Below are 22039 nucleotides of genomic sequence, written 5' to 3' on the forward strand. Positions count from 1 at the left end.
CAATATAAGGAACTGCGAGGCACAAGTTTTGCTTTTGAGGAAGGACTCTAGGACACATGGGCATGCGTTTAGACTGGAGGAGAGAAGATTTCGCACCCTTAGAAGGAAAAACTTTTTTACAGTCAGGACAATTAAATTATGGAACGCTCTTCCTGGAGAGGTGGTGTCGGCAGATGGAGAGGTGGGGTCGGCAGACACAAATACATTTAAAATAAGGTTGGACAAACATTTATTGGTTAAAAAAAATCCAAGGGTACAGGCATAATTTGTCCATAATTAAATCAAATTACATAATTTATATATAGGGATATGACAAATAGACCATACCCTCTAACCAAAGGGTGAACTTGATGGATGTATGTCTTTTTTCATCCTAAACTACTATGGATGCTAGTGAAGTAATGCCAGAGTGTGTTTTCTGCAACGCGCTGGATGGAGCAGAGTGCTGTGAAGCAATACTGAAGTGCAATTGAATAAGGAGCAGCAGCATACTGATTCTCAGAGATAGATGTTCTGCCAATAAAGCAGTTCCTTGTTTAAATAGGGCACCTTAAAACGGATAGGTTCGGGAACTCATGTGACCTGGACACACTCAGTGTCCAGAAAGCTCTCAGGTCTCGGGATTACTGCAATTCTTATCAGATGCCAAGTGAAGTGGGTGAAGGACAAGGGCAAAATGACTCAATTTGCAAAACACATAGCGCAGTCGTTACTTATTTATTAGCAGGTTCTTCAATAGGGCAGCACAGTGGCGTAAGTTCGTCCCAGTTGCCCAGCGGCAAGATAAATATTGCCCCCACCCACAGCACCTTATATAACTGTATGTATGTATGTTATGTTTAGAATATAGAGTGTGATGTCTATAGTCCTGCTAGGAGGGGGAGGCAGCCGCAGAAGCGATATTGACCGATTTTAATTAACTGTTTCAAACTTGCAGGGGAGGAGAGGTGCGTCCTTGGAAGCAGGAGTCGGCGGAAGAGGACTCCATTGCCTCCCAGAGGTACGCCTCTGGTGCAGCAGATTACATGACCAAACTGGGTAGTTACAAACCAACTGCCTGTGAAGATGTCATTGTACAACAGTGGGCTGGCATGATTCGGTGATGGGCGTGCCTTGAAATGGTCATTAATGACTAAAATGCAAATAGCCTTATACACGAGATGAGAGAAGGCTTTGATTCGAGTGGATATTATATTAGAAATAGAGCACACTAGATAGACCACCACCTCCAGGACTTGGCTTAAGTCCTTATGTAATCACAGGCAATCATGTCATACACTGAAGATTTTCTCACATTTAATGCAACAAATATAAAAATATCCTTTAATATAATACAGCAAATGGTATCCGCTTCAGAAAGACCATGAGGTTTAGCAAATGACGAAATCGAAACTCATCGCGTATCGTCCTAAAGGGGCATGATTTCCAAATTAAAAGGCTGCTAACTAGAATTCGAGCTGACAGTAGGTCCCTTTAAATGGGTTCCTTAATATGGCGGAAGTTCAATAAAAATCAAATGGTGTTTACCGGCTTTGCAAAAAATTGCACACTCATGAAAGGGTGAGCCCAAGCTCAGTCTTCCTGTGCCTCCTTCCAGGGTGGCTGGGTAACAGAGCTGCTAACTGCAAGTCACGGTTCATCGTTATCGGCCTTTCAACATCCCTAATTGAATAATGGGGACAGCCCCATGTTTCTCATTTAAATGGATCACATGCAAAACTGGTGAGTGCAATTAACATTTCTATTTAGGATGCTTTACCATGCACTGGAATCCCCTTCCTCCAGATAAATGGTCGGCCTGTCTTCCTATATATTAATATCTGTCTGAAATGTATTTCAATGAGATCAGAGTACCAACAGGAAATCTGCTGTGTGTAGAAAAGCATTACATATGCAGTATGGGAACATGCTTTGTACATGTGCTCCTAGGTTATGACTTGGATTCTGGGGCAAGGCTAGGGCGAGCATCAGTCTGCACAGGTGACGGCATAGGCTCTGATTTGGACCTGTTAACGAAGGCAGCATTTTTTGCGGGTGGACAAATCTATGCTGCACTGCAGGTGGGGCAGATGTAACGTACACAGAGAGTTAGATATGGGTGGGGTGTCTTCAAACTCTAAATTGCAGTGTAAAAATAGAGCAGCCAGTATTTACCCTGCACAGAAACAAAACAACTCCCCCAAATCTAACTCACTCTGCCCATATTACATCTGCCCCACCTGCAGTGTGGGGCAGACCAGATTAGGAGCACTCGCACACCACTACTGCAAAATCAGTATCACTTTAATAAGTACGATTGCTGAGACTATTGGAGGGTGAAGGTAGCACATATTGGGGGAGGCCCCCTTGCCGCACAGATGGGAGCATCACGATTTGCATTCCACTGTATAAGAACTTGGATTTTGCATCAGCTCAGCGCGGATAATGATTGGGTTTTATAATGTACCCATTCTGAACATTTGTACTGCACTACTAAAAAAGCATATACTCAGACAGTACTAAAATAAGTCATTCAATCCTTAAATCTGTAATACATACAGTAAAGATATCTACACACCTCCATGAACACTAGAAGCCATTTTTTATGCCTAAACCAAGTTGTATTTTTATGGGGGAAAAAGTCCTAAGTTTATTTAACAGGGGTAGTACAAAAGGGGCAGATGATCATTTGACTATTATTATTGCACACAGAGGTTTATATTCAATTGATGTTGAAACTGCCATTTTGCCGAAAAGATGGCAGTTTTTTTTCGACATGAATAGGTCATAAGGGGTTCTGATTTATTCAATGCTAGCTTTTTGGATTGACTGAATAGTCGTTAATCCATCTGCTTTTGATGGAAACACGGCCATGTTTCCGGCAATCTCAAACCGATATGAAAAGATGTGGGATTGAGCCAGGGAGGATAGAGCCGGATAAGCAGCAGCAGCTTACACATCAACGTCCTCCTGTCCGCCGCCTCCCGCACTCACCTGTCCCACTGCTCTCACCCGGCCCTGTCCCAGCTCCTGCTGCCTCCCGCCGCCGCGCTCACCTGGTTCCCGCGCCAGCCGGGTTAGCATCAATCAGCTGTCGCATTTGGCCGTTGCATTGAATAATGGGTGACTGATCCATTCCGTCAAAAGAATTTTGGAATATACCCGGCATCCATTGAATATACCCCAGAATGTAAAAATATTTTCCTCCTCTTCTGCACATATACACAATACCAGCCTTCTTTGTACTTTGGAAGGGAACGTGGCCGAATGGGACGCTAGCATCACGATTGAGTCATTGAGGCTCTCCTCTGCTGTACTGTGTTAAAAAAGTGGGGTGGCAGGGTGATGATGATGATGATGTTCAGTGTGAATTGCGTCATCGGGTCCCCCTGTTACTCTCTTGTGGACGACTGAGGTGGTGGTGGTACCACCACTGCCAACCTTTGCAGGGGGCCGGGAGCATCACCTGATTTTTGCGGTGCCCTGCAGTCATGATGTGAAAAGGGACGTGTCAAAAATATACGAGTAAAAAGTAAGTTATAAAGCTAATTAAAAAACTAGTATAAAATTCTGTTTAATTGGTTTAGGGAACAGAAACTTCTTGTACTGTCCCTGTTATATGTAACCTTCAGGTGAAGGAAACTAAAGTGTATTACTGTATTTATTAAAAGTGCATATTTTTAGACGTCAGCCCCATCAAAAATATGCTTTCCTCTAAGGTTTATATATATATTTGCAATGAACCGAGAGCACCAGTCAGTAGCAATACAAGTTGCCTACTGACTATTACATTACATAATTGGCTGGCATAGTTGGCATTGTAAGGGCTCAATATTAATATTTGCCCATGCATTTAAACTCTGCGCCCTTCCAGCTGACATGGAAATATTCTTCCACAACTGCATCTGTCTCAGTGAGACATCATGATACAGAGGAAAGGATGTGCCAAGGAGCGGGGCACCCTCCCTTCCTCAGCGTAGTAACCTCACACCCTGCAAACACTAAATAGCCCCTTGCCTTGCCTTATTTAGGGAAGAGCATGGCGCAGAGGCTATATTTGAATCCCAAAGTAAACAAGGCTTCAGCAGAAGACGGACATAGCAGCTGTGTGACATAAGCTAGGAATCGGTGCAAACGCAACATAACTCACGTCTTGTACACAACAACCTCCTCATCCAGCCCGAGGTATAGCTTGGCACCTGATTCATTTATTTTGACCGTTATTTTTTCATTAAGTCTATTTTTCAGCCTCATAGATAGTAATTTACTAGACCCTCCAACATGACCCGTTCCATTATTTTCATAAGGGGCAGATGTATTAAGCCTAGTAAAGTGATAAAATAGAAGGTGATACCGCACCAGCCAGTCAGCTCACATTGGTTATATTATTATTTTTTCAAATGTGTAAAGAAAAAGAAATATATTTCCTATATACAGGTCATTATGATGAATAAAAATGTTTGCTTGGCAATTTTCACACCTAGGGCCAGATTCTCTAAGCTTCAAAAGTGATAAAATGGAGAGTGATAAACAGCCAGCCAATCAGCTCCTACCTGTCATGTCACAGACTGTGTTTGAAAAATGACAGACAGGAGCTGATTGGCTGGCTGTTTATCACTCTCCATTGTATCACTTTTGAAGCTTAGAGAATCTGGCCCCTATTTTGATTAGTTACCTTAGCATTTACATGGTTAATACATCTGCCCCAAAAATCTCTGTTGTTGGACTTCCCTCATTTAGTTTATGATTGCAGTCACCTGTGGAGAATCATCCTTCTCATCAATTAACTATCTGATGATAATCATAAATTAAGGGGGCTTATCAATGTTTCTCGATATCTCCGATCAGCAGAAATATCGTCCGTTCTCACACAGAATAGATGGAATTTGCATTTCAATCTTTACATTTTTCCAGATTTTCACAAAACAATTGGAAAAAACATGGTTTAGTGGAGAAACGGATGGAAATTCCCAACTTTTAGCGCTTGTTTCCGCAAATACAGATTCAGCTTTTCAAAGAGCCGAATCTGCAGCGGCGAGTCCAAGTACCGTTAATTAGCATTGAATACCCTACTAAGAGGGAAGTCCAGAAAAAGAGAATTTTGGGGTTTATTCTAGTTCAATCTTTCTGACAAAATCCTTCTTAGATGGACAAAACCATGTGCACTGCAGGGGGGGCAGATGTAACATGTGCAGAGAGAATTAGATTTGGGTGAGTTATTTTGTTTCTGTGCAGGGAAAATACTGACTGCATGATTTTACACTGCAATATAGAACTTATATACTTTGAAGAAAAACCCCACCCAAATCTAATTCTCTCTGCACAAGTTACATCTGCCCCACCTGCAGTGCACATGGTTTTGTCCATCTAAGAAGGATTTTGTCAGAAAGATTGAACTATGTGCCTAATGTTGGAGGATATGTAGTAACCTATAGCAACTGGTAATTTGTCTTCACGGAGTAACTTGTGCTTAGATAACTGATAAGCCCCATCATACACTTCAGGGGCCACATGGACAGCCCACTAATGCAAATATCAACCAGAATTTCAATTAGGAATTCAATTAATATATAAAAATTCATATATATTTACTCAGACACCTATCTGTAATAATATAGCAAAATACATTTTAAATAAGTGTTTCTATAAGCGATAGCAAATAAATCTGACAATGAAGCAGGAAGGAGCGAGAGGTAAACTGTCTACAGGTTGCTACGGGTTACCGATATACATATATTTGCAGACAGGACTTGGAAACTTTATTTTACAGATCAGAAATTGACTTACTATGGATTGGATCACACAAGCCAATAAGACATTTGCATAAACCAGAGGTTCCCAAACACGGTCCTCAAGGCACCCCAACGGTTCAGGTTTAAGGTAAATCCATGGCTCAGCACAGATGGTTAAATCAGACTGACTGAGTTACTAATTAAGTCACCTGTGGCCAAGCATGGATATACTGAATACTGTACCTGGACCTTTGGGGTGCCTTGAGGACTGCGTTTGGAAACCTATGGCATAAACCCACATGTTGCTGAGGGCACTTCTCTAATTAGCTAAGCCTAGCGCATTTGGGTATTACTCATTAGACCTATTCTATGAAGGTCATGACTACTGCGCAGTATGTTCGGTCAAAAGCCACATCAATGTTCTATATAAAGGCAATTTAGGGGGATATCCAATTAGCCCAGAAGAAACATGCTTTTCACAATTTATTTCCAATTTGTGTGGGGCTATCCAATTAGATTGCAGATCCCACCCAGGCCCCAGGTAATTAGAACCCCCCTTCCCCCTCTTGGTGCCCCTAATAATACATTCAATATAATAAAAACATATTGAGAAAGATCAGTAAAAGCACCAGCAAGTTTTACATCAACTAATGTTTGTTGCTATGAGTACACGCCAAACATGTGCAGAAACACAGCATATTAACACGTGGACAGTGGCTCTCATTTCGTTTTCAATGGTGATGATGCATTTTACTGCAGATGCGCTGAGATGGGGCAAGGCTTTACAGGCAATGCAAGTTAACCAAACACACAAATATAATTGAATTTAACGTAACAATTTCTATTTGTATATACCTTTACACAATACTTTCTGTGTGAAACAAACAAAACAAAACAAAACAGTACCAGTAAAAAATAAAAAAGGTTATATCATTATTTCAATGGATGGTCCGGAAGCTATGGAACCACTCCTCCCAGAATGCTCTAACAGCAAATTTGTTGCAGTGCATGCTGGGATGTGTAACTCCACAGCATCTGGAGGGCAACAGGTGGTCTACCCCTGCTCTAGATGTCTGCAGAATGTCATTTGCATTGTTTCTGAAATGACTGATACTTTCTAGCTTCCAGAAGTACAGACGTGTCTTCATACAGCTAACTTCAATACACCATGGGATGCTTGGCTGGAGTGAGCTGTCAGGACTGTGGCCACAGAAACACTGGGGTAAATGTACTAAGATGATAGTTTTATTGAAAATGGGATGTTTCCCATAGCAACCAGATTCTACTTCTTATTCCTAGTAGCACCTTCTAGAACAGTGGCTCTCAACCTCGGTCCTCAGTACCCCCCAACAGTGCACAATTTCCAGAATCACAGGTGAATTAATTAGCTCCACCTGTGATCTTTTAAAATGTGTCAGTGAATAATAATGAGTGCACCTGTTGGGTGACCTGGAGAACGTGCACTGTTAGGGGGGGGTCCTGAGGACCGAGGTTGAGAACCACTGTTCTAGAAGATAACAGATAGCATCTAATTGGTTGCTATGGGCAACCCATCTTCAATAGAACTCCCATCTTAGTAAATTTATCCCACTGAGAGAAACATCTATATCCATAGAGGCGTACGAATCCTCGCCCCAGCATAAAGTGGTAAATATGTCATGCCCCCTTGTCAGAATCAGGCCCGTTATGTAAGAACTTGTTTTTTCCCTAGTCCAAGAGGCCCCGGAGAAATGTTATGAATGCCTTAGTTTTATACATTAGATTGGACCGAAAATAAATGGATCCTGCCCATAATCACCCAGACATACAAGCAAGGGCCAGCTGATCCTACCCAGCATGCAATATTTTACTGACAAGCATTGTTATTTTTCCACTAATAAAAAAATATTTATAGAAACCTACAGGATTACCTCATTGTCCGATTTATGTATTCTACACATTACTAAATTGTAGTAGTTAGGTCACAGGTACGGCGGACTACAGAAAGGTCCCGAATCCTATAAGTCTATTGGGCCTGAACACATTACTTATTCTGCTAGTGCATGGGATGTACCATCGCTGTAAAAGGGTACTCCGCTTTATACAAGTCCTTTACACCACAGAACATATACCCCATGCACTCCAATTACCGAACAGCTGATTCCTGATTAACTGCACACTTCATTGATCTATAGATTTTTGTCTTGTCAATTTTGGATTATTGTACAGTATTTTCTCCCGGATGTCGGTGCCAGCCCTCAGTAAATGGTGCAATACCAGGGTTTCTTATAGAAAGAATTTGGTACATTTGAGCTGTCAATCGCTACAGTGTATATCCAAAAGCACTGCGGAAAGGGTTAACAGTACTGCACCCACACACAGCAGCACAGTAATGCAAATGGGGGATGACCTACCTTTATCTCATCTCTCTGGTGACTACTGTGTACAGCATGTAGGAGAAGTACTGTAGGAGTTTAATGCAAACCTACCAAACATTAGTTTCCCCATCAGCGAATAAAGGGGCAGTGCATCAAAAATAGCATATAGCTGTAACCCGGGTCTGTCTGCTCACAGGTATGCAGAATACATAGGTCCAAAAAGTCACTCAGCTCACAGAACTAGGTTATGATGACACTACACAAACTTACTTTACCATGGACACTAAAAGGGTTAATAATGTATATAAGCCAATGCACTCAAAAGTGTATATAGTACATACCTCCTACTGTATCTCATCAATTCATTATACCTATGAGCAATAGGCTAGTGCAAACTTAACATGAGTGCCTAAAGGGTTAATAATATCCAGCAACTGATAGGAAAACACCCACCTGGAGTTCATAGATGTAAACCACCCCTTCCATTTTGCCTAGTTACAGCTATTTCTATGGAACATCACCTGCTACAATACTTTAATCATTGACCAGTGAGGCAATGGGGGCAATTTGCATGTCAATGGTTGAGGCATCCTTTAGCATCCAATAGCCATACAGGTACAGCCTGCCATGATTGCCCCAGCTGCAAAGCGTTAATTCCCAGTGAGGTCTGTGCACTGCCAACCACCCTGGGTTGCACTAATTAAATCAGTAACGCTAGATATGAAGAGGAAGACCTCATTAACCCCTTGCAGGGCTGGCCACACAGCACAAGAAGCACCCCGCATTTTAGCAGTCTCCTCCGTTCTGTCATCCAAGGGTTAAAAATATTTCCAGATGGAACCCCGGATTGCAGTGAAATCGTCATTCATACAGCTCATCTCAGTATCTCCCCTTGTATCAGCTGGGTAATAATAGGATGAATAATGGGGAACCATCATATAGGCAGAGATACTGTGTATAAATAAGGCATTTAATATATATATATATATATATATATATATATATATATATATTAAACAGACATACACATATACCGGGACTGACAGCACCGGGGGATCCTGCAGTTGCTGATGTCCAGCTCAATGCCAGAACACAGCCCACAGTGCAGCCAGGCTATGTGAATATTTGGCTACAGCTTGCCACTCACCCCTTCTGCAATCCTGGCGTGACTAGTCCCTTTTTGGTGTTGTTCCCCAATTCAGATCCTCAGGGTTCTTGCACAGCGACCATTGCATCTCCTGGTTAATCAGTGCCTGTGTAGGGGGAGGGATCCTTTGCATGTCACTCCAAATTGCCTTACTTGCTAAAAATTCTCTCTTCTCTTCTCCCCTTTGCAGCTGTCAGGGCAGACAGGGAAGTGCATGTGAGAATCCAGAGCAGGGGGGAAGAGGAGCTGAGTGTGTACATCCAATCCCATGCAGTGAGTGTGGACAGGCTGAGAAGCCAAATGAACACGTCTGTGGTCATCCTTTCATTCCAGGCTCATTGCAAAGTACATGGAGATATTAAGTCTTTACTGTAGCAGAATATCAGCAGCCATGTTCTGCAGCCTTCCACTGGGGGAGCATCTAACAATTTTACATGCTCGGTATAACAGGGATTGGTCAGGGAGTGTATCTAAATAATCACTGCAACTTTCCCATTCCAGCCCACACACCTCCTGCAAATAGTCTGCATTGCAATGATAGAAATAGTCATTAGCCATAGAGAGCATCTGGCTGGATTTTACCTGTTAGTGATTTGTTTGAATTGTTAGTGATTTAGAGCATCACATCAGTATATTGTGTGTTTAAATGTAATGGTCTGCAGGAAGGGATTGCATTACATACAGTACAGTAAAGCCGGATACATATCAGACGATGTGACAGTGTACCCAACACATTATCGATAGCGACAGGACCCAGCGGGGTGACTGGGGGTGGGGGTGTTAAAAACTCTGTCGTCCTGCATGTACAGATGACGGAGGACATTGCTAATGAGCCCACAGGAGCATGCATTGTTAACCATATACAGTAGTGCATTTACTGTTGATGATATGCATGAAAATATCGTTAACGACAAGTTGGTTTGGTTAATGCATACCTCCCAAAATGACCCATTCCAGGAGGGATAAAATGCTTTGTTCACAAGGTGCGTACACACGGGGGAGATATATTGCTCAGTGTCTCCTTTTCATCAGCGACCAGAGATGGTCGCTGATGAAAGGGAACCTCTGCCGGCGGTGCAGCAGAGGTAATCAGCTGGTCGCAGGAGCAAGCTCCTGCAACCAGCGATTATAATGGGGCTGACAACGGGAGCGCGCACCCGACGATTTATCGCCGGGGCACACTCCTAATCACTGGCAATATGGTCGCCAGCGACCATATTTCCAGCGATTTCAGCACCTATCGCCCCCGTGTGTACGCACCCATAGGCTTCCCTGTTAATTTACCATTGCCATCACCTGTGGTGAAACACCTTTTTTTTTTTAAACATACATTTTTATTAGCGCAAATAATGGATAGTCCAACATTGTAGATCTATATTAAGGCGCCCATACCTTACGGTGCCATACCTTTACTTAACTTTAACTAGCTTAACTTACAATAAATCACACCGACACCAAATAACTCACACGGACAATAAATGAAGCCACGGACAACCAAGTGCTAAGTGTAAAAGGTTTGGTGACCATGTTGGCTAATTGAAACTAAATTTTGTAGCTGCCATTTAAACTAGATTTCAGTTAATTAAACTAAATGTGGAGGATGGCAAAAAACAAGTCGCTACCAAAACGCCAGCCCAGTCAACTTGATCTTAACTCCAAAAACTCCAGGAGGGGCTCACCACCGCCTCCTATCTGCATACCCTGCATTGTGCGGGACTCACCACCCTTTAACCTGGCAGAGCAATGGGCTCTCCTGCACAGGAACGCCCCTTTTCCCCCGCATGGGAAGGACACACCTGCCGTCCTACCAAAAGGGGGTGCCCCACAATGACCGCTTATGCCATTCTTTGACCGCTGACTTTCTGCCAATCTGGATATAAAAGCCAACAAAAATTCACTGTGTCCAAAAGAAAAGAGCACTTGGGAAAAACCTATATGTACCCTGTTCTGTGTAAACGCCCCCTTGCACCCTGATAGGCCCATGGCCTGTCACCAACTCATCACTGACACCCCTCCTGCCACTGAACTAGCTGCCCTTACTGAACTTACCCTGACCCCAAAAGATAGGGCTCTTATATGGTCTTAGGCTTATGCAGCCCTCATCCATTTTATAGAAAGTAAGAACATTGTAAATATAAATATATCATCATGTAATGTTAGCATTACTGCCTCACAGCGCTGAGGTCATGGGTTCCATTCCCACCCTGGCCTTAAGTGTGTGGAGTTTGTATATCCTCCCCGTAGTTGCGTGGGTTTCCTCCCACAATCCAAAAATATACTGGTAGGTTACTTGGCTCCCCAAAATAATTAACCCTAGAATGTCTGTGTGTGTGTGCGTGTACATGTTGTAGGGAATATCAGAATCAGAATCAGAATCAACTTTATTGGCCATGTATGCTTGCGCACACTAGGAATTTTTTGTGGATTTACAGTGCAGCATCAAGCAGGGATGAAGGTGGGGGGGTGAAGGCATTACATATATAACATTAAGACATTACATGTGGGGAACACATACCCGCCGAGCTGCACAGCGCCTAGGCAGCCATCAGCGGCGCCACTGGTCGCTGCAACAGCCAGGAAGGTAACATTAAGTACAGTTATCACATAGGGAGCACATACCCACCGAGCTGAACAGCGCCTAGGCAGCCATCAGCGGCGCCACTGGTCACAGAAACAGCCAGGTAGGTAACAATACAAGCAGAGAGACAGTACAGTTATCACACATGGAACATATTTGGCCAAGCTGCACAGCGCCTAGGCAGCCATCAGCGGCGCCACTGGTCGCTGCAACAGCCAGGAAGGTAACATTAAGTACAGTTATCACATAGGGAGCACATACCCACCGAGCTGCACAGCGCCTAGGCAGCCATCAGCGGCGCCTCTGGTCGCTGCAACAGCCAGGAAGGTAACATTAAGTACAGTTATCACATAGGGAGCACATACCCACCGAGCTGCACAGCGCCTAGGCAGCCATCAGCGGCGCCACTGGTCGCTGCAACAGCCAGGAAGGTAACATTAAGTACAGTTATCACATAGGGAGCACATACCCACCGAGCTGAACAGCGCCTAGGCAGCCATCAGCGGCGCCACTGGTCACAGAAACAGCCAGGTAGGTAACAATACAAGCAGAGAGACAGTACAGTTATCACACATGGAACATATTTGGCTGAGCTGCACAGCTCCTAGGCAGCCATCAGCGGCGCCATCTTGATCATGCTGCTCAAAGGCAGCAGTAATAATATTATTTTCATGGCAACTGAAGCATGAGTTCGACTGGTTGTAGCACTTTTCTTCCAAAGCTGGCACACCCTGCCAGCTTGTTGTTCAACGGGTGTGCAACTAGTGATGGTACAGCATACAGGCTTTGCAAACAGTGGTTACGGAGGTACATGGTACAAATCATTGTAAAGAGACAGTAAACAAAGAAAATACATAGCTTTCATCGGCTTAGAGGCTGAGAGAGATGGTAATTGGTGAAAAATAAAATGATGCCATGTGCGGGTGTAAGTCCAAATCCAGTCCAAACTCCAGTCAAACTCATGCTTCTGTTGTCATGCTTACGATGCAGGCTAAGAGCAGGCAAAGCCTTTAAAGCAGGCTTGCAAACATTTCCAATATTAAAGGAAAGTTTGGGTCAGCTGGTACAGGGGGAGGGGCTGGTGTTTGCACAAATTCCTCAACAGGCTAATTAGTGGAGGGGGGGGGAAGTTGCAGGCTCCAAGTAACAAAACAATTCACAATGCAGACTGTTCTTTAAATGAAAGCATCAGATGTTCAAATGGGATTCATGTACCTGTAAAATAGGAGATGAGATGGTTTCAGAACTTCTCTCCAGTCAAACTCATGCTTCTGTTGTCATGCTTACGATGCAGGCTAAGAGCAGGCAAAGCCTTTAAAGCAGGCTTGCAAACATTTCCAATATTAAAGGAAAGTTTGGGTCAGCTGGTACAGGGGGAGGGGCTGGTGTTTGCACAAATTCCTCAACAGGCTAATTAGTGGAGGGGGGGGGAAGTTGCAGGCTCCAAGTAACAAAACAATTCACAATGCAGACTGTTCTTTAAATGAAAGCATCAGATGTTCAAATGGGATTCATGTACCTGTAAAATAGGAGATGAGATGGTTTCAGAACTTCTCTCCAGTCAAACTCATGCTTCTGTTGTCATGCTTACGATGCAGGCTAAGAGCAGGCAAAGCCTTTAAAGCAGGCTTGCAAACATTTCCAATATTAAAGGAAAGTTTGGGTCAGCTGGTACAGGGGGAGGGGCTGGTGTTTGCACAAATTCCTCAACAGGCTAATTAGTGGAGGGGGGGGGAAGTTGCAGGCTCCAAGTAACAAAACAATTCACAATGCAGACTGTTCTTTAAATGAAAGCATCAGATGTTCAAATGGGATTCATGTACCTGTAAAATAGGAGATGAGATGGTTTCAGAACTTCTCTCCAGTCAAACTCATGCTTCTGTTGTCAGGCTCAGCAAGGGAATGGTTAAAAATCCCAAGGGTGGGAGGGATGAGGGAGTCTGCAAGGTATAACAAGACCCTTCTCCCTATAGTCAGTGTCACTACCTGGGGGTCTAGCGAAACAGGCTGTAGGCGACGAGAGATTTCTTATGTGTGTGGACTATTGGTGACCCAGGGAGTGTAGCCATCTGTGGACTCCTCTGGAGTTAGGATGTAAGATAAGATCTGAGACCCCTCATAAACCAGATTGGGGGGGAGAGCAATAGTGTCCAGCCAACCGGCCAAAGTGGTGGTCTTGTTATACCTTGCAGACTCCCTCATCCCTCCCACCCTTGGGATTTTTAACCATTCCCTTGCTGAGCCTGACAACAGAAGCATGAGTTTGACTGGAGAGAAGTTCTGAAACCATCTCATCTCCTATTTTACAGGTACATGAATCCCATTTGAACATCTGATGCTTTCATTTAAAGAACAGTCTGCATTGTGAATTGTTTTGTTACTTGGAGGTTAATGGAGCTGAGTTTACCTGTGCTTCGCGGGCCCTCCCACCCTTCTGGTTACACACAGCAGCTTCCCTACTAGCCACTGGCTCTATTCCTGAAACAACCCTCTCACTAGAATATAGAGTGTAAGCTCCACTGGGGCAGGGACTGATGTGAATGTTCTAATGTTCTCTGTACAGCGCTGCGGAATATGTGTGCGCTATATAAATAACTGTTAATTAATCAATAATGTAATGATACAATGATGGGTGCAGATCAAATAACGATCAGTGGTGCACAGTTCCGCAGTTTGTTACAGGGAAAGTTCAGGGAACCAGTTTTGTCCAATTTCATCTTATTTTGTTAAGACAAAATAGAATTATCTTTGAAGTGAAATAAAATAACAAATGTACCATATTAAACACAAAGAGATTTTTATAAAGTATCAATTGAACGTGTGTAATTGTTACCACCGTATTTTATTAGAAAAAGATAATTAAGACTAGAGTAGATTAAAGGAAGAGCTGAAAGAGATAGAATAGAATTAAGAGTGAGATGAAGACTGAAAAAAGGAGGAAGAAGAGGGGGGGGGGGGGGTGATGATAACTGGACCTTTATAGATAAGATTCATTGGTCTGTTATTCTCTCTGGTTATGTATTCACAGATACCCCTGCCATGATTGGGATGAAACCACAAGTGGTGCAGACAGATCCTGAACAGAAAGGAAATCTGGGGATTAGGGCTACTGGCGACACCCCAAAAGAAAAATGACACTAGGCAGCCACCTCAGGGGTGTGTGGAAAGAGCTGCTAAGCTGCTAATAATTATACAGATATTAACAGCTACATCCAACTCATTGATAACTTCATCATTTGAAGATTTAATCCCAGGCAACGCCGGGTACGTCAGCTAGTTTGTAATAATTGAGCTTGGTGGGATTGGGGGGAGATTCTCTAAGAATCTCCTCCCCCCTTCGCCGCCCATCGTAATTATAATTATCGCATATGTTCTAACATATGCGATAATTATGGCAAAGGACAGCTCTTGCGGCGGCTCCCCCCTCCCTCCCACACCCAGCGCTGCTGCTCCGCCTGGCTCTCCTCCTCCCTGCACCCGGAAGAGGATCAGTGCAGGGAGGAGGTCACAGGTCCGGCAGCACAGCGCTGTGCTGCCCGGACACAGGTGAGGGGGCGATGCGGGGCGGCGGGGGGTCGTTGCGGGGCGGCGGTGGGATGCGGTAGAAGCCCATTGGCTTCTATGGGGCATCGCCAGTTTTTTCTGGCGATGCCCCCCCTGCCGCGTTAACCTGGCGGGGGATGCTTACAGCATCCCAAAATGCAGTAAAAACCCAGATAAAGGGGTTTTTACCGCATTTCTTGTTTAGAGAATCTCCCCCAAAGTATTTAATAATATTTTTTTTCCAGCTCTAGAGCTGGGCTTCCGGGTCTGGGACCCAGGAGTCCCTCTGCGTGTACACGTGAAGGTGCCAGCTGCGGGGCATGCTGGGAGGAATCCATGACGGAGAGCAAGTAGGTTTCTATAGGGTATCGCCAGTAAAACCTATCGATCAGAAAGACCCTTCAGAGCAATATCTTTTACTTTCTCATCTAGTGTGTGTTTGGAACTTTAGGGCAGGATGCACTAACATGAAAATGCGGTAAAACCCTGTTATCGGGGGTTTACCGCATTTTCATATGCCCTAATGCCCCTCTGTCGCAGTGCCAGATTAAGCCTTCAGGGTGCCCAGGACACTTTAGACAGGGGGGCCCCCTTGCACTTGTCAAACTTGTAAACTGCATGGGAGAATAATATACTGTCAAACCACAGAGTAAAGGCAGCATAAACTTGGTCAATGGGTAACTGCAGGGGATATATATATATATATATATATATATATATATATATATATATATATACATACATACATACACACACACACACATACATACCACATGAAAAGCCTTAGTTTGTCCCTCTGCACCTTACTCTGTAGGAGACCTCACAGTCCCAGTGCTGCCTCTGATTAAAAACCCTCCCATGACTAGGCTGCTGCTGCTTTTCTCCATGGGCCTGAGAACCATGTAATGAGCTTCAACAATCAGAGCTCAGCACAAACGTCTCAGCCTCTGCCCTCTGGTGCAAAGTGTCATGGGACTTAGTCAACTCCCAGTAATGCACTGCACACTTGTGCAGTCAGTGTGCCTTGGCTCCCGATGCTCAGCACCATTAATCATTGTCACATTGGCAGATAGGTGAAACTGCAGCACTACCCCACTCCCATGCACAAAAACTTTAGCTAAAAAATATATATATATTTAAATACATGCCAACCACAGGGGGCCCCTAGCTAGAGGGGGGCCCAGGGGTACTGACCCCTTGTGCCCCCATTTTAATCCGGCCCGGCTTTCAGGGCACCGCAAAAGCTGTCGATACCTTGTAGAAGCCTATGGGCTTCTTTCCGTAGCGCTGTGTGAGAGATCCATCAGGGATCCCTCCCAGCATGCCCCACGGGCCATCACTCTGAGCATGCGCAGAGGGAATCCTGGGTCACAGAGTCGGAAGTCCAGGGACGGAGCTGCATCGCAAGGTCTTATCTCAAGAGCAGTCCTTTGCGTTACTAATCGCATATGTTAGTGCGTTAGTGCATATGCCATTAGTAAGAATGTGGTAGCCGGCAGAGACGGGCGGCGGAGGACAGTACATCCCGCCCTTAGGGAACCTAAATTGCAGCCCCCTGCTCCCCCAGCAGCCATCCTTAAAATGATGGTACATTGGCATTGACCAGTGGGGGCGGGATCACAATGACACAATCATGCATCCACAACCCCGCACTTCCCACCCGTTGTGAGGCCACACCCCCTGTTTCACCAAAAGTCCGTAAGTATGTCAAATCATATTTTAGGTTTAGAAGTGTCTAAGGGGAATATGTATCAAACCTCTTTAAAAGGACTAGTGAGAGAAGGTGCCCATAGCACCCAATAACATACCTCCCAACAGTCCCTATTTTAGCGGGACAGTCCCGATTATTAGGGCCTGTCCCGCTGTCCCTCCCGCGGCCGGCAGTGTCCCGCAGTGAGGGGGGGCTGTTGGGAGTCCCCCCCCCCCTGTCGGCTGCTAAGCAGCGGGGAATAAACGCTGTGCGCATGCGCACAGCGTCTATTCCCGCAGCCAGGGGGCTGGGGGCACGGCTAGAGGCTCACAGAGCCCATGGGTCATGTCCCCATAGCGGAAAAATGGGGGCGTGGCCTCGTGGGAGAGCTGCTAGTATAGTCCACGCCCTCCGAAATTAGGCCACGCCCCCTAGAAATTTCGGCGCGCATCAGCAGTGACCCGGGTCCGGGGACCACAAAGTTGGGAGGTATGCAATAAGCTTCTACCAATTATCAAGAATATTCTATAGAATCATAGGAAAGATATGATTGGTTGCTATGGGGAACTTCTCTCCCTGTTCTCAAAAGAAAATGTAATACACTCCCCCTGTATGTGAAGTCTGTATTTTTTTTGCATTTACATCTGCACATGGGGGATTCACTCCTGGCAAATTCCTTCTTAGATGGACAAAACCATGTGCACTACAGGGGGGGGGGGGGGGGGGGGGGTGTAAAATGTCCAGCGAGAATTAGATTTGGGTGGGGTTTTACTTCAAAGTGAGATCTATATTGCAGTGTAAAAATAAAGCAGTCAGTATTTTCCCTGCACAGAAACAAAATAACTCACCCAAATCTAATTCTCTCTGCACATGTTACATCTGCCACACCTGCAGTGGACATGGTTTTGTCCATCTAAGAAGGAATTTGCCAGAAGGAGTGAACCAGAATAACCCCCCTGGTGCCAAAGTCCCAGGGGCTGGCTATACATCACACTTTTTAAGTGAAACATACTTTTAACTACACTGTCAACGTAAATGTGGAACGCTTAAGTCTCCATATAGACTAATGGCTTTAGCTGAGAGCAGTTTGTTTCCACTTCTTTGCATCGGTGATCTGTAAAAGTGACGATTAATATATTATTGCTCAATCTGCACATAAAGGTGCAAATGGGAAAGAAGGACATGACTGCTTCTATAGAGAATAAGGACTTTATTCAGGTCCTCACGCTCCCCTGCGTGTTTGTGCAGGTGAGCGGCTGACCATAAACTGTTATGCGCATGTGCAGCCACTTGGTGCGGCTGGGTGTGGCATACTGTATGTTCGACGTCCGTTTGCTCCTGAACAGCGGATTTGAAGAACAGGGATACCGCGCCACCTACAACTGCTCGCCTCCAGTCGGACCATCCAAACGACACTCAACGCGTTTCGAAATACTTCTTCGGCAGGAGTGTTATAGTCCACTAAGGGAATCCAATCCCTATTAAATAGACCTGCGTATACGATACACACCTGTGCACCCTACACTCTAATTTGCAAGCCGGATGTCCGGGTTTCCGTAACCGGAAACAAGATGGCCGTGCATGTCACGGGCTATTCAATCTTTGGAACGCGGAAGCAAAATGAAGCCATGAATGTCACAGTGATTCAACTCTTCCGATTTTTATATAGCATCTTTGGGGCTCCGTTCAAAATGCTCCGGCTATCTGGTTTTAACTCAAAATAGAACTACACAATATAAATACTTTTTAGATCTAAAAGAAAAGAATAAATGTCAATATAATAAAAAGGTACAATAAAATACACACAACAATAAATAAAGGAGAGAGGAATAAAATGAACAGTGATGTGACCAAGCTTACGTTAGAAACGGTTTCAACTCAAATTCACCGTTGAGTCCCTGTGGTACCAGGGTCCTCAAACGGTGGATCCACTTCATTTCTGTTTTGGAAAGCCTGGTTTCCATGTCACTATGTGCCTTATTTTGGTTCATTCTTTCTGACAAAATCCTTCTTAGATGGACAAAACCATGTGCACTGCAGGGGGGCAGATGTAACATGTGCAGAGAGAATTAGATTTGGGTGAGTTATTTTGTTTCTGTGCAGGGTAAATACTGACTGCTTTATTTTTACACTGCAATATAGATCTCACTTTGAAGTAAAACCCCACCCAAATCTAATTCTCTCTGCACAAGTAACACCTGCCCCCCTGCAGTGCACATGGTTTTGCCCATCTAAGAAGGATTTTGTCAGAAAGAATGAACCAAAATAAGGCCCTATGTCTCCAACTTGAGGAAACCTGTTCAATCCCCCAAAAACTTTTTAATTTACATGGATTGGATCCAAGACAAGTTTTAAAATGGGCAGATACCATATGGGTTAATAAGCCCTTTTAATATTGTATATATGCTCCGCAAGGCGGGTCTTCATCTGTCAGGAAGTTTTCCCGACATATGTTAACCCGCATTAACACTGCAGTGCATATATTACTCCCTTGGAGTGACACGTGATGAAATTATGTATTTTTAAAGTTTTTCCATCTACTATAAAATCCACCTTTTTTTCACATCAGATTTCACGGTCTTGCACATCAAACAAGTACCGCAACGGTGAAAACCATAATGGTCGGAGCATTTTGAACGGAGCCGCAAAGATGCTATATAAAAATCGTAAGGGTTGAATCGCCGTGACATTTACGTCTTAATTTTGCTTCCACGTTCCAAAGATTGAATAGCCTGTGACACGAACGGCCATCTGGTTTCCGGTTACAGAAACCCGGACATCCGGCTTGCAAATTAGAACGTAGCATGCACAGGTGTGTATTGTATACGCAGGACTATTTAATAGGGATTGGATTCCCTTAGTGGACTAGAACACTCCTGAGGAAGAAGTATTTTGAAACGCGTTGAGTGTCGTTTGGATGGTCCGACTGGAGGCGAGCAGCTGTAGGTGACGCGATATCCCTGTTCTTCAAATCCCCTGTTCTGGACGGGTCGTTTTGGACTTACAAGTGGATCTGCACCTTGCTACATCTCACCGTGTTGCTATCTTTGCCACTGTGGAACCTTTTATGCTGTTTACTTGTCTACATATTGTAAGTGTGGACTTTTATTAAAAACCTGTCTGTTTTAAGGATAATTTGCACTATTTCCACTTTTCTTGTTGTACCCACTTGTCACATATCCTGTGAAAGGGTGGTTATTATCACAGGTCTCATCATACCCTGACGTATAAAGTTGGAACCAGTGCTTTCATTATGGTGATATAAAATCCCTTTTTTAACTTGGTTATACACTGAGCGCTTTTCTGTTTATTCCACTACCTTTCTGTATTTCTATGCCAATTTGAGGTATCTTGCTGGATGTTTACCTTGTTGTCGGTTTGAACTCAGCATTTGTCAGCTGCCCGCCCACTTCCCGCACGGAGCACGAGCAGATGTAAGACCCAGCAAGCGCTGTAGAAATCATTCAAGCTGTTTATGCAAAACATCCATTCGCTTGCGTGCGGGGAGATTCGTCGGCGAGGGGGGGGGGGCGTTTATGCGGGCAGCGTTAAAGTGACACTCAAAGCTGTGAATTTCGCAGTTTTGCACGTCAACCAGTATAAGGCCGTTATTGTAACCAATTTTAAAGTTGGGTTTATTGTTCGTTTATTGACCCTTACATTATCTAGATTATTTGGTGCCTGTTAATTAAACCAGCCATTCCAACACCGGCTGTTATCTATTTCCGGTCCCTGGGTGTGGCGGGTGGCGGCACCAGGCTACATGTGAGATCTCTGGGATCACTGGAGGGAGGCGCATGCGCTCTCTTTCCTGCAGGGTTTTGCCTATAAGCATAAGCAAAGCCCACTGAGCACAGATCGCTCAGCACACATCGCGAGTGCACTGCATGTGTCCAGAGATGTGTGCTGAGCGAAGCAAAATGCTCAGCATTGCCGGCTCCCATCGCCCCATGTGTAGGAACCAAGCAGATCATGTTTTCCAGCAGTGGCGTAGCTACGTTTTGGGCGCCCCCCCCCCCGCGCCGTTAGGGGGGGGGGCGCCCGCGCCCCCCCCATCGCCGCCAATGCAAACTCCCCCTCAATCCCCCACAGCCTTACCTATCGCGCTGGTCCCGGCGGCTCCGTTCTTCTGCTGAGGACCACCAGAAAATGTCCGCCACCATACAGCAGACAGTTTCAGAGAACTGTGTGCTATATGGGGGCGGCCATTTTGTGGTGGTCCTCAGCAGAAGAACGGAGCCGCCGGGACCAGCGCGATAGGTAAGTCTGCGGGGGATTGAGGGGGGTTTACCTATAGAACCGCAGCCCCCGGCGCCCCCACATGCACAGCACCACCCCCCCCCCCCCGGTGCTATAGTTACGCCGCTGTTTTCCAGGTCACTGCTAATTATCACACCTGTGAGTCTGTTAGGAGAACTGGGAAGCGGTGACATACTGTATTTATAATAGGTGCACAGGGGCCCCTGAGTCCCAGGGGGTCCCACACCACTCTGTACCCATTATTTGAATCCCCCCCCCCCCCCCAGACTCCAGCGGCGTGCCATTTTCCCAAATATCTGTGTATGCGCTGTAGAGTCTGAGCACTTTAGTGCCAGGGCTGGCAACAGAAATCTTGGGGCCCTGCACACTGATATTCCTCAGTCTGGGGACTTACTCAACTTCTGTTCTGTCTGTGACTCCTGAGTCCTGTTGGCTGCTGCTGCGGTGTTAATGTAGGTAGGGCAGCTGCAGAGTGGGGAACAACCTCTAGTGGTGTGCTGCAGCTGGCAGCAGCAGCTATGTGGAAATCACCAGAAAAATGGTGGCCGCGCCATTTTTTCCAGAGATCTACACATCTGAGTGCTCCAGTGCTCAGACTTTACTGCGCTGCTCTACTCCTGACAGAGAGGAGGACTTCCGGCAGGAGGAGGCTGCACCCAGGCCTCCTCCTCTCTAAAACGCGCCTGCTGGGATGCATGCACTGTTTGGGGTCTTGAGCACTGAGTTCAAGAACCCAGTGGTCGAAGTGGAAAT

At 45.1% G+C, this 22039-nt stretch overlaps 1 protein-coding gene and 1 long non-coding RNA gene across 5 annotated transcripts in view; one reads left to right on the plus strand and one right to left on the minus strand.

The window, feature by feature from the left end:
* SLC8A3 (solute carrier family 8 member A3) overlaps positions 1–9637 on the minus strand; it is a 248324-nt gene extending 238687 nt beyond the window's left edge. For 2 of the 4 annotated variants that reach the window (XM_083166353.1, XM_083166350.1), the window contains exon 1: positions 9216–9637. The gene's annotated coding sequence lies outside the window, so the exon portion shown is untranslated. Of the gene's footprint in view, positions 1–7621; positions 7716–8521; positions 8658–9215 lie in introns of those variants that run through there. The other 2 variants (XM_083166352.1, XM_083166351.1) reach the window with 2 other exon arrangements.
* LOC146049742 (uncharacterized) lies at positions 8831–19762 on the plus strand. Its single transcript, XR_014466193.1, has 4 exons — positions 8831–8973; positions 9406–9488; positions 15588–15686; positions 19596–19762. It is a non-coding gene; the product is annotated as an uncharacterized LOC146049742 (long non-coding RNA).
* The last annotated feature ends 2277 nt before the right edge of the window (positions 19763–22039 follow it).

Source organism: Crinia signifera, chromosome 12, assembly GCF_055691185.1.
Source record: "Crinia signifera chromosome 12, ASM5569118v1, whole genome shotgun sequence".
In the NCBI taxonomy this organism is placed as follows: Eukaryota; Metazoa; Chordata; class Amphibia; order Anura; family Myobatrachidae; genus Crinia; species Crinia signifera.